The 12,540-nt window shown below is 37.4% G+C and overlaps 1 protein-coding gene and 1 non-coding gene across 2 annotated transcripts in view; both read right to left on the reverse strand.

The window, feature by feature from the left end:
- Window positions 1-12,540, reverse strand: part of RSPO2 (R-spondin 2) — a 163,342-nt gene that overhangs the window by 15,309 nt on the left and 135,493 nt on the right. The gene's annotated exons all lie outside the window — the stretch shown is intronic.
- On the reverse strand, window positions 110-299 carry LOC128564226 (U2 spliceosomal RNA). Its single transcript, XR_008374082.1, has one exon. It is a non-coding gene; the product is annotated as a U2 spliceosomal RNA (small nuclear RNA).

Here is a 12,540-nt window from a genome sequence, read left to right on the forward strand (position 1 = left end):
TTCCGTAAAAAGAGATAATAAAAGAAATAAAAGTCAGTAAAGGCCAAGAAGCTAAATGAAGACAAGGCAATACACATCTATTTTTAGAAATATGAATACCCATGCCCATGAGGAGTACACCATTCCTGGACATACTGCAATGCCAGGCTGATGCGTACAGTGGTTGAAGCAAGCCCCTATTCCATTTCCTACCCCCCAAAATCAGCTTAATATTGCATCCTCAGATAGAGGAAATATTGGATATTAGACTGCCAATAACAGATATTATAGTTCATCTTAGCCAAAGGCCATGAAGAGATAGGGGACCCATTTTATAAATATCTTCTCATTTAGAAATCATTCACTGGGGTTACCAAAATAGTAGCTAAATAGTTTATTCATGACAGGATGTGATTATACCTTTCGAGCTTATAAACTGTTATAAGGACTGCTTTGTTATAGATCCTATCCAAAGGATTTCCATAAAAGAAACCCCCAAAAGACTAAATCACAAGGACATTTGATGGAATTAGAATGTCCCTAACACAACAGAATAAGTGCTTGAGGTGATGGCTACCCCAGTTACGCTGACTTGATCATTACACATCATTTGCCTGTATTATATTTTTTGCGCATCTGTAAATGTCTAAACAACTATAAAAGGAAAGGAAATTACTGACAGGAAGATTAGGACAGTGCTTTTAAAGTGCCTCACTCTACTGTGAGGACACCGAGCCAAGCACAGAAGACAGCACACGGATAGAGAAATGCCCAGCCAACAGCAACGTAGGAGCCAAACGTGAGCTGAGAAGCCTTCACTCCGATGGATTGACCCTCAGCAGTCAGCTAGCACAAGATGAGTGCCCCCAAGTGAAGTGAGACTTAGAGCATGGCAATTCTCAGATCCAGGCAAAACGATAACACAACTGTTGATTTTAAGTTTTTACTAAGCTTTCAGATATTTGTCATGTGTAACAGATAAACAGAACAGTGTCCTATTGGAAAGACTGCTGAGGTAACTGAAACACACTGCCTCTTTCTCACACTCACTGTCTACTTACATGGCATTGCTATCAAGTGCATGACAGGTAAAAGGATTTGATTCATAAATTCACAGTAAAACTTTTTGCAAGTTTTTGTTTTGTTTTATTGAGACAGAGTCTCACACTGTCACCCTCAATAGAGAGCCATGGCATCATTGCTCACAGAAACCTCAAAGTCTTGGGCTCAAGCGACTCTCTTGCCTCAGCCTCCCTAAGTAGCTGAGACTACAGGCACCAGCCACAATGCTGGCTTTTTTTTTTTTTGTAGGCCCGGCTGGGTTTAAACCCACCAGCCCCAGAGCATGTGGCCAGCACCCTAACCACAGAACTACAGGTGTCCAGCCAAATTTTGTGCAAGTTGTTACTTCAATAGCACAATTCAGGCAGAATGGGACAACAGTAAAGATAACTTAGCTGGGTACAAGATTATAGAGTTACATCTCCATCTTTTGGATCTTGAATGCTACTCCACTACCTTTTTTGGAACTAAAACTAAAAATCTGAGGCTACCTTGATTTTGATTTTTGTTTCTCGAATAGAAAGCATTGTCCTTATAGGTACTTGTAGAATTTTCTATATCCTTTGCTTTCACATACTTTATGCCAGACTGTGTCTCTCTGTTGACTCTTCTTTCACATATAGCTTTTTATTTATTTTTTTATTGTTGGGGATTCATGGAGGGTACAAGAAACCAGGTGACACTGATTGCATTTGTTAGATAAAGTCCCAAACCTAGGGCATTTTTCAATTCAAGGTTGTTGTTGTTAATGTCTATCTTCTTTTTCATCATTATTTTTGTGACTATGTCTTTATCATCCAAAATTCTGTTTGAGTTGCCTAAGTTTTTCCTCCATATCATTATTCTACTTCTCAAATGATCAGTTGTGTACCTGACACTCTCCAAATTTTTATTTGGCTACTCTATATTTAAGTTCGTGTCAATTCTTACCTCACCTGACTTCTTTTAATTTGATCATGTCGTCCCTTTTTCTCAGCCTGGTCACTTTTGCTTTCTAACCTAGTTCATAAATACTATGTCTTCTCTGCATTCTACTAGGGACAAACATTTCCATAATTTTTATTCAGTTCTTATATATATGAGACATTTAATAACTGAATTCTGAAATTTTTTAAATTCTAGAATGAGTTCTTAGTCTATAATAATTATATAAGTTCATTTTTTTCTTTGAGACAAAAAAAAAAAAGAATTAAAAGGGTCTGCTCATATCTAACAGATAAATTGTGGGGACTTCCCCCCCACTCCCACTCATCTGTGTGTTGATTAAATTCCATTTTCATTCCAAGCACTTGATTTGCTCATCCTCCAACCTGATCCAGTATTTAGGTTGATTTCCTTGATTCCAACTATGCTGAAATAATCTCTGCTCAATTCTCTTAGCTAGGGTCTGGATCTCTAACACACTAAAGGGAAATAAATTATAATCTTTAACATATACTTCCATCAGGGTTCTTTCCATCATCTCCCTGACTTACATTCCTCCAGAGAACCACAATTTCCAGGACACAATGTGCTACCAACACCTCCTTATGTGTTTTTTTTCTGGGTGTTGGTGAATATTTTAGGAAGAGTAATACCAATAGGCTTTAGAAAGAAAGAGGAATCTGGCTTCACAGACAGTTTATCCTTGTCATTAGAACCACTGGCTCTGAAGCCAGACTGCATGGATTCAAATCCTAGCTCCACTTCCTTAACTCACTCAAACCACACAGCTAATATTAATCATTATTACACCATATTTACTCACGTGAAAATTAGAAATAATATCTTCCCTACACAATTATTGCAGTAATTTGTCAATATACTTACTACAACATCTGGAATATTATAAGAATTCACTATTAGCTATAATTATCATTCTGTTGTTAAAAAGCACAGGCCATGTCACAAAAGGATACTTGTCCAGTTTTCTAATTTTTGGATTTTTCATTTTTAACCCAGGGACCAGTTGGATGAGAGTGAAGGAAGCCATTTCCTAGCTTTCATGTGGGAATAGTGATCAGTGGCATAATATAAATAACCCTCCATTTATGATTTTCAATTCAGTCTTTTTACCATTTAGTTGCTGGACCTCCCGTCTGACTCATGACAACAGATTGACCTTTGCTTTTAGTTTACAATATTACCCATTCCATCCTTATAAGTATTTTAGGGAGAATTCAGGAAGGGTGGTGGCAAAGGAAAACCCCTCAGATACCAAACCAGAGGGCAGCCATCATTAATCCTATGTTCAAATATTTTGTATTAAAAATGTGCAACTAAAGTTTATATGGTTGAGTACACACAAGTCCAATTCTACTTTGTTTACTCCAATGACAAATGTCAAATTCTAAAAATCTTGACTAATCGTAAATATTAAATAAGAGCAAAAAAAAAAAAATCAGTATAGTTCAGCACCTTGAGGGTTCATCTAACTCTCTATATATGTACGTGCCTTAACATGTGTCTATATCCACTTATCCTTGAAAAAAGCATTTTAGAGACCCAGGGGAATACTTAATACATCTTAGTAACCTTAAGTACACCAAGGACCTCTTGTTTATTTGAACTCCAAAGCCCCTTCTGTGGTTCCTTAAGTATAGTTTCTCACAGAAAGAAAAATAGTTGACTACCAGGTTCCACATACACTTTATGTTCTCTAAACCTTTTTAGACTATCCCTTATCCTTTTTAAAAGTATATAGTTAACAGATGTTCTGCTTAGCTAACAAAATTTGCATACATAATTAGCTCTACATAAACACATACTGCCTATTCTTTTGAAATGTCATATTTATTTTCAATGAGATACTAAAAATCTAGTCTCACCAAAGCATTTCAAATTATCCTGTAAAGATTTCTCCATCACCATGTTTTCAGCCTAACCTTTTGATTCCCTTCACTAAAGGTACTTAGATTATATAAAAATAATGGAACTAGGAGAAATGCCATTCCAAATTTTATGTATGGAACATTTAAAAGTTGTGAGTTCCAGCTGGGTGTGGTGGCCCATGCCTATAATCCTAGCAATTAGGGAGACTGAGGTGCGTGGATTGCTTGAGCTCAGGAGTTCAAGACTGAGCAAAAGTGAGACCCCACCTCTACTAAAAAATTGAAAAACCAAGCTGGGAGTTGTGGCAGGCACCTGTAGTCCCAGCTACTTGGGAGGCTGAGGCAGGAGGATCACTTGAGCCCAAGAGTTTGAAGTTGCTGTAATCTACAACGACACCATGGCACAGGCAACAGAGTGAGATTCCGTCTCCGTGAAGAAAAAAAAAAAAGTGGTGGAAAGTTCCAACAATCAGCTGGGTCCAGGAGAACAATGCAGCATTGGCCAGAGGGGTTAAGAACATACCATGTGGAGACTAAGCCGGGGTTTCAGCCTTAGTTCTGCTGCTGCTACGAGGTTCTCTAAGCCTCGGTTTCTCATCTACAAAATGTGAGAAACAGGAATTCCTACCCAATGACGTGGATGTTTTGATTAAACAATAACACAAAGTTTAGTTCAGGTCACGGCACAGTGAATATTCAACACAGGACAGTGGTGGCGGTGATGGTGGCCGTGATAACAATACCAACAACAAAGAACATGGATAAGACCAAAAGAGCAAGAGTATATCTTCTTAAGCTTCCTCAATGCAATCACATGAATCAAACCAATTCAGAGCCAAACCAGAAAAAAGACTGGACCATATCCCCGGATGGCGTGGCAAGTCCAGCACCAGGACTCTGCAGCTCAGCTCAGTCCCAGCATGGACTCTTAGTTGTCCAAGTAGTATTAGAAGTCTCTCTTCCTACCTCTGATGGATGGTAACTGCTGGTTTGGCTGGGATTCATTTTACATCCTCTGACTTAAACAGCTTTGCAAAAGTAATTTTTCATTGTTTTGAGAGGATAAGTAACACTACAGAAGTGCTCATGTCCAAAAAAGTGAGGATCATGCAACAAAAGGAAAACACCCAAAGGAAAACAAATGGGTAGAAGAGATAAATTCTCTTCAGGATGGATGTTTACCAAAAAGAAATTACATCCACAGTTCTCTCAGTTGGGGACCAATGGCAAGTTACATGCCCCCTGTTTAGCAGCTGAAAGCTAGCCAGATCCTGTGGCTTGGCTCCCTCACAAGCTTTAAATACACGAACTCGCAGAGCAGCACCCAAGTCAGCAAATAATGTGCACATTGCTCACAGCTAAGAATTGAGAGAGGACAGAACTTTTTCAGTAAGTGCAAGCCTGAAGAGCTTATACAGATAAATAGCTTCAGTTTTTGCTAAAGTAGAAAACATTCAATTAAGTCCTCAAAATCTCTGAAGGATAATTTAAAACTGTCTTTTTCTCTCTCTCTTTAAAACTGAGAAAGGCTATAGGAAACTTAAAACAGATAAATGTTATCTTCTCAAAAGCTGCTTTCTTCTTTTTTATACCTACTGAAATGAGTTTTCCACTGTGAAGAGAGATGCAAAGCGATTCTGTCTGGACTTTTAACTGATTTTTAAAGAAGTCGCTGCATAAGGCAAAACATCTGCTGGAGAGGAAAACAGCTGCCAGATGGGGATCACCTGACCCAAATCAGCCCTCGTGTTCATAGAAGGAATCTGCGCATCTCTTTGCCCACCTATTTGAAGCTTTCTTGGTGATTCTGATGTTCTCCTTGGTTTGAGAACCACTTCTCCAGATCAGCACCATTAAGATCATTTTACTGGGGTGGCGCCTGTGGCTCAAGGAGTAGGGCGCCGGTCCCATATGCCAGAGGTGGCAGGTTCAAACCTAGCCCCAGCCAAAAAAAAAAAAAAAGATCATTTTACTGATATTCCTTTTAAGTGGACTGACATGATAAACGTGATTGCAAATTAACATTTATATGAGCCCACGCATTTCCATAGTCTTTACAACTTCTGAGACAGGTATTATTTTAGAAATGGGAAAACGAAGGTTTGGTGAAGTTATGTGATGGCAAAAGTCACAAAGCTACTCATAAAGGGGTCACAATAGGAACCGCAGAGCATTCTGTCATTAGCAGTATGTCCTATTGCCCGGTGATACAAGAGCTGAAAGGATTAGAATGAAGTAGGAGCGGAGTAGAGGAAACAAGCTTTGGGGGAAGGTTAAAGATAAAGAAGAATTCAGCTGTCCAGGATTTATCAGCCAGAGCTGTCACTCTAATTGAGGTCCTCTTCCATGGACCCCCAGTTCTGAAGCAACAAGCCCCCCCCCCCCAACTGCTGGATAACTGCTCATGGTCCACTCATTCATCTGACCTTCGCAGCACCATAGCACAACTAGGATTTTTGATGAGGTGCAGATGTATTCTAGACCACAAAGTTGAATAACACCAGTGCACCAGAATTATATAGTCTTGGTTTTGTAGTGATTTCTAAATATGTCATTTCATCCCTAAAGAAGTTGTCTAACTTAACATGGGTACTCAATAAAGCCTTATTAATCATCCAACTATTATCTCATACTTGAAGAAACTGAATTATTGTCCAGAGGGCATACGCCACCCACCACACCCCCAGCAGAGCCAGGCACTGAAGTTGGCCCTATTACCAGCCACTTGGCTTGACCTTCGTGTGTTGCTTTTTATCCCATAACTATGGGGTATGGTTCAAATCCTTACTTAACTAATTGACATGCTAAACCATCGAGTAGGATTTTATAATCCAATTTATTTCTCATCATTTGGGCAGTTGTTGTAACCAAACTGCACTAAATTGTTTCAGGACATATGTACATTCCAGCATTTCTCTACCCAGGCTGGAAAAAATACTATACTTCACTAATGAATCAAAGTTTAGATTACTCTGTTAAAAAAATCCATGATATGAAATAAAGCTAATTATACAAAACACAAAATTTATGTTTTAAACTATGTAGTAATTCTTTTTATTATACTAAAAATTGATATCAATGGACGAGAGCTCTCCTTGGATTAATGCATTTTCTTTACACTAAAAAGACATTTATATAAAGTGTGTTTTTATTCTCCACCTATCCTCCAAATCATAGCTTTCAATACTTGCTCAGAGATAGCCAAAGTCCAGTAAATCCTTGGTAATTCTTGATCTGTAATACACAGACAGTACCCTCCTTTATTTTCCTTTTAAATGCCACCAAAATGCGTGTTATCATGCTGTATTACTTTTAGATACTTGATACTCGCAAAGTTAACTGAATCATCTGTATTAACTCACAGAAACAAATATTGTACTAAAAATAGAAAAATCAAGTGAAATAGAATAAACTTTGCAAGAGTCCATTTACACAAAGCTAACCACCAGCGAGAAACAAGCAATGGAAGTAAGCTTCAGAATATTCCAGGGCATTCTCTATATAATATGTAGTTCTGAACACGTCGCAGGGAAAATCCTAGGAAAAAGTTGTCAAATAAGATGCATTTACCTAATTTGCTTTTTATCATCTCATCAATGACCATAAAGCCAGATATTAAATCTGAAATCCAACTCTGACATTCCTAAGTATTAAAAAGAGGGTGTTCAATACACGAGCATAATCTGTTCCTCGTCTCTGTGTGTGGGTCTAATGGAAAGTGACTGGGCATAGCAAAAAAGGACCCCATGTTACAAATCAGTGTCTGCGTCTACCACCACTTGGGCTTAGCAAAATGTTAAATAGTTGGCTAGAAAATTTAAAGTGATGTAACCACACTAATAGAATGTCATGTTTTTTAAAAGTCTATGTCACTAAAAAATAATGCCTAAAAATTTTGGTAACATAATATAGGTGCATTTTTTTTTTTTCAAGATAATACTCAGATGAAATAAAAGATTATTCTTGGCCAGGCACAGTGGCTCACACCTGTAAACCTAGCACTCTGAGAGGCCAAGGTGGGTGGATAGATTGGGCTCAGGAGTTCGAGACCAGCCTCAGCAAGAGCAAGATTCCATCGCTACTAAAAATAGAAAAACTGAGGCAAGAAGATCACTGGAGCCCAGGAGTTTGAGGTTGCTGTGAGCTATGACACCTATGACACCACTGTACTCTACCCAGGGCGACAGACTCTGTCGAAAAAGATTATTCTTATGTAATTTCTAGAGTTGGTCTCACAAATAAAAAAGACCAAAAGACCACTCAAGAGACCACAAAAGTAGTCAAGTGGGCAAAGAGAAGAAAGAGCAGAAGTGGGTAAAGAGGAGGAGCAGTCAGTAAGTTGAGGTGATAGAATCAAGTGGAATCAGTGACCAAATGGGGAAGAAAAATAAGAGTGATAGAGTTTGGGATGATTTCCAGGTTGTGGCTAAAGGAGGGAGGGAGGTGTTGCCTCCTTATAAAATTCCTAGGGCTCAAAAGAGCCCTTTTGAAAAGAGAATTGGAATTCATTTCAGATGATTTGAAGTTTGGATAACCAGATGGAAATGTGACATTCAGGCGCTGGGAAAATGAAGGCCGTAAAAGGCCAGAAAGAGCTGGCAGAGAAAAAGAAGAAAAAGGAGGTCATGATGGGTAAGCGCGAGCCCCTGGGGGAGGACTAAGACCCCAAAATACCCAGGGTATCCCTGAAAGAAAGAAGTTTGCCTCTTCCACAAGAAGATACAAGTAGCAAGTTGGTATAGTATTTGAAGACACATAGATAGGGAAAAAAGCAAGGAAGTTTACTTCATCTGTCTGCCATGAAAAGAAAAACATCTTCCAAGAAGAAACAGTGACAGGTAAGGAAAACTCCTAAACAGAATGAGGACAGCTCAGAGAGCGAGCAGGTGACAGGACTGTCAAGATGGCCCAGGGGGCCAGCTGAGATTGTGAGGATACCTGTCCTCATTCCAAGATTTCTTCAGCTTTAGGGTAAACCTTGGTTAAAAAAACTCTGAAGTACTGGAAAGGGATGAACTGGAAAACTTGCAAGAGAGTAGTTAGTGAGCACTCATTATGTCCATTTCATGGGGGTGTGGGTGGCTCAAGTGATAGGTCCTGGAAAGCCATCTCTTTCTCCAGATCACCAAAGTTCCCAGAGGCATCCAATCTTTTTTCTTCTCTGCCATACATTGGAAGAAAAAGAGTTCTCTTGGCCCACACATAAATACACAAACACTAACCAAAGCTTATGAGCAAAAACAAAAGGTCTGTGCATAATTTTTGCAATATCTAACACCAGAGATAAACAAAATAGTCCTTACATAATCTGGATGCAGCCCACAGGCTGCAGGTTGGACACCTCTGTATGAGCCTATGTTGTTCAATCTTATAATAGCCATGAGGCGAACGTCTCAGAAACACCACCCAATGGAGTCTTCAATTATACATACAAACAAACACCCCTCTCTAATCTGGTGCTGAGTTTAAATTAAAATGTCCCCATCAGTTTAAAAAATCAGATGGCATTTCCAATATTATAAGCTAGTCCATGCACATGTTAAGCCTTTTATAAAAGTCAATAAAAGGTCACATAACATAATCAACTTTTGAAAAGAAATTGGCCACAGAAATTACATATATATTCATATACATACATGTATTTGAATTATCCATTCTCTTCCATTTACTTCTATGCTTATAAAAATGCTAGTCTTAAATTTATCACCCATTTAATAAATATATATGTAAAAATGTTTTAAGTATCACCATATTAACACTCTTAAAAATTGACAAAACCCATGAAAAGATTACTGGGGCAGCATATATGCCAAGTTTTACTTCTGTGGAATATTTTAAAATTCATTTTCATAAAGCAAATTTTCAAGAAGTTGACACGCTTTTAATTTTATTTGCCTTAGCTGGCACCACTCAAGACTTATAAAGCTTAGAAGGCAGGAACAGATGCTAAAACTATCACTGTACAACACAACAGGTTATAAATTCAGCATTTGGGGGGTACAACTTTGGATTCTTCTTGATCCATCTAAAAATTAAAGACCTTGCGCTTGGACCTGACAATCTAGTCTTCAGTATCCAACTGTGAAAGCTCAAAGCTCTTTGCCACCGTGAAGTCTTGGACCCTCTTCTAAAAAAGTAAAATTACCATTTTATATTCCTTTTTTCCTAAGCTTTTTAAGGAATGCATGTGCTCTTTGGCCACAATGAGCAAAGGTTACAAAGACAATTCACACTGGAGGAAGTGGGCCTGGTAAAAAAAAAAAAAATGGAAGCGGGATCCCCTTCATTGATAAATAAATATAACTTATAACAGATGAAGTATTGTTCTAAAAACACAATAAAGTCATGTTTTAAAATGTAAAAGAGTCTGGGAAAGTGTGATCAGATTGGCACTCACTCTTTGCTAGAAGCACAAAGGCAAGTACAAGTTCTTTGGAAAGCCATTAGGAAGTGTGACTATACTGGTAAAATATATTTATCATTTGATGCAATATTTCTACTATTCAATCTATGATAAGAAAATAATCTAAGTTACAGAATTTTATTCTTATTTTTAATTTAAAGAAGCTTTATTAATATTTTCTTTGCTGTTTATTTTATAAATACAATTTTTATCATGTTCCATTTGTTCACTTGTTTCTTTATTCAAAGTCCAGTATCACTGTATTGGACATTTTTGTTTCCAAGGTTCAGCTATTATAGTGCTAAAATGAGCACACTTGTTCCTAATATTTATATCTAATTTTTTCTTTAGAATAGATTTTGGGGTTGGAATAAGTCACAGGTTATAAATTAATAATTTTTTGTTTTTTACACATCCTACCTTTGGCCAAAATGTACAATTTTTTTATTTCAGAGTAATAGGAGAGTACAAATTATTAGGTTTAATTGTTTGCATTTGTTAGGGATAGTTCAAGTAGTAGTTGAAAGCCCTTCACCCAGCAGGCGTGCTGAATATCCTTACATTGTGCACATTAAGTGAGAGTTTACATAACCCCCTCTCTCACCCCCTGAATTTAATTGCATTTCTCTCTCACATGGTAGGGGTAGTTTATCTATGGTTTTACATTAGTATTGCATACATCGGATATTTGCTTTTCCATTCTTGTGATACTTTACTAAGAAGAATGTTCTTCCTCTCCATCCAGGTTAATACAAAAGATATAACATCCATATTTTTACGGCTAAATAGTATTCCATAGTATACATATACCAAGGTTGATTAATCCATTCATGTGTTGATGGGCATAGGGTTGTTTCCACATCTTGGTGATTCTGAATTGAGCTGTGATAAACATTCAAGTGCTAATATCTTAACGGCAAAGTGATTTTTTTTAGTAGCTACTTTAAAATATATACTGCATTATTGCTCTTGTTTCCCTACTCTGTTATTGAATATCAGAGCTTATTTCTTCTAATTGTATTTTGTACCCAACAACCACCCTCTTCATCACCCCCACCTTCCATGCATACACTCTTCCCACCTCTGGTACCAATCATTCTACTATCTCTTTAAGATCAATTCTTTTAGTTCCCACAAGTGAGAGCATGTGGCATCTTTCTGTGCCAACCTTATTTCATGTAACATAACAACCTCCAGCTCCATCCATGCTGCTGCAATGGCAGGAACTCTTTATGGCGGACTAGTATTTTATTGTGTATGAATACCACATTTTCTTTATCCATTCATCCATTGATGGACAATGAGGCTGTCTGCTTATCTCTGCTCCTGTGAATAGTGCCGCAGTAAACATGGAGGTGCAGGTATCCCTTTAACATGCAGATTTCTTTTCCTTTTGATGAATATCCAGTAGGCAGGATAACATGGTAGCTCTATTTTTAAGTTTCTTCAGAAATCCCATACTGTTCTCCATAAAGGCTGTACTAACACACATTCCCACCAACAGCACATGAGAGTTCCCTTTTCTCTGTGTCCTTATCAACATCTGTTTTTTTTTTTGTTTGTTTGATTTGTCCTTTTAATAGAATAACAGCCATTCTAACTGGGCTAAAATGATATCTCCTTATGATTTTGATTTGCTTTTTCATGGTTATTAATGTTGAACATTTTTTCATATATCTGTTGGCCATTAGTATGTCTTAAGAAATGTCTATTTCCTTTGCATACTTTTTAATCTAATTATTTGCTTTATTATCAAGTTCTTTGAGTTCCTACACATTTTGGATATTAGTTTCTTGTTGGATGAATAGTTTAAAAATATTTTCCCCCTTCAAAAGGTTGTCTCTTCACTCTTGATTGTCTCCTTTGCTGTGCAGAAGCTTTTTAGTTTCTTGAAATCTCATTTGTCTATTTTTGTTATAGTTGCCTATGTTTTTGAGATCTTAGCCATGAATATATAGATCAATGTCTTGAAGTATTTGCCCTTTTTTTCTAGTAATTTTATAGTTTTTGGCCTTCTACAGGGTGAACAAAATTTGTATGCAACTTAAAATAGTTTAACATAGTAAATTGCACATGAACTTTATGGACACCCTATATTTAAATAAGGGTCTAGTTTCATTTTTCTACATATGGATGTCAATTTTTCAAGCACCACTTACTGAAGAGGGTGTCCTTTCCCTAGTTTATATTTTTGACATCCCTGAGAATCAGTTAGCTGTAAATACAATAACACTTCTTGACGATTTCTGTGCCATTGGTCTATCTAGCTGTTCTTATACCAACGTC

This window comes from Nycticebus coucang, chromosome 13 (genome assembly GCF_027406575.1).
Source record: "Nycticebus coucang isolate mNycCou1 chromosome 13, mNycCou1.pri, whole genome shotgun sequence".
In the NCBI taxonomy this organism is placed as follows: Eukaryota; Metazoa; Chordata; class Mammalia; order Primates; family Lorisidae; genus Nycticebus; species Nycticebus coucang.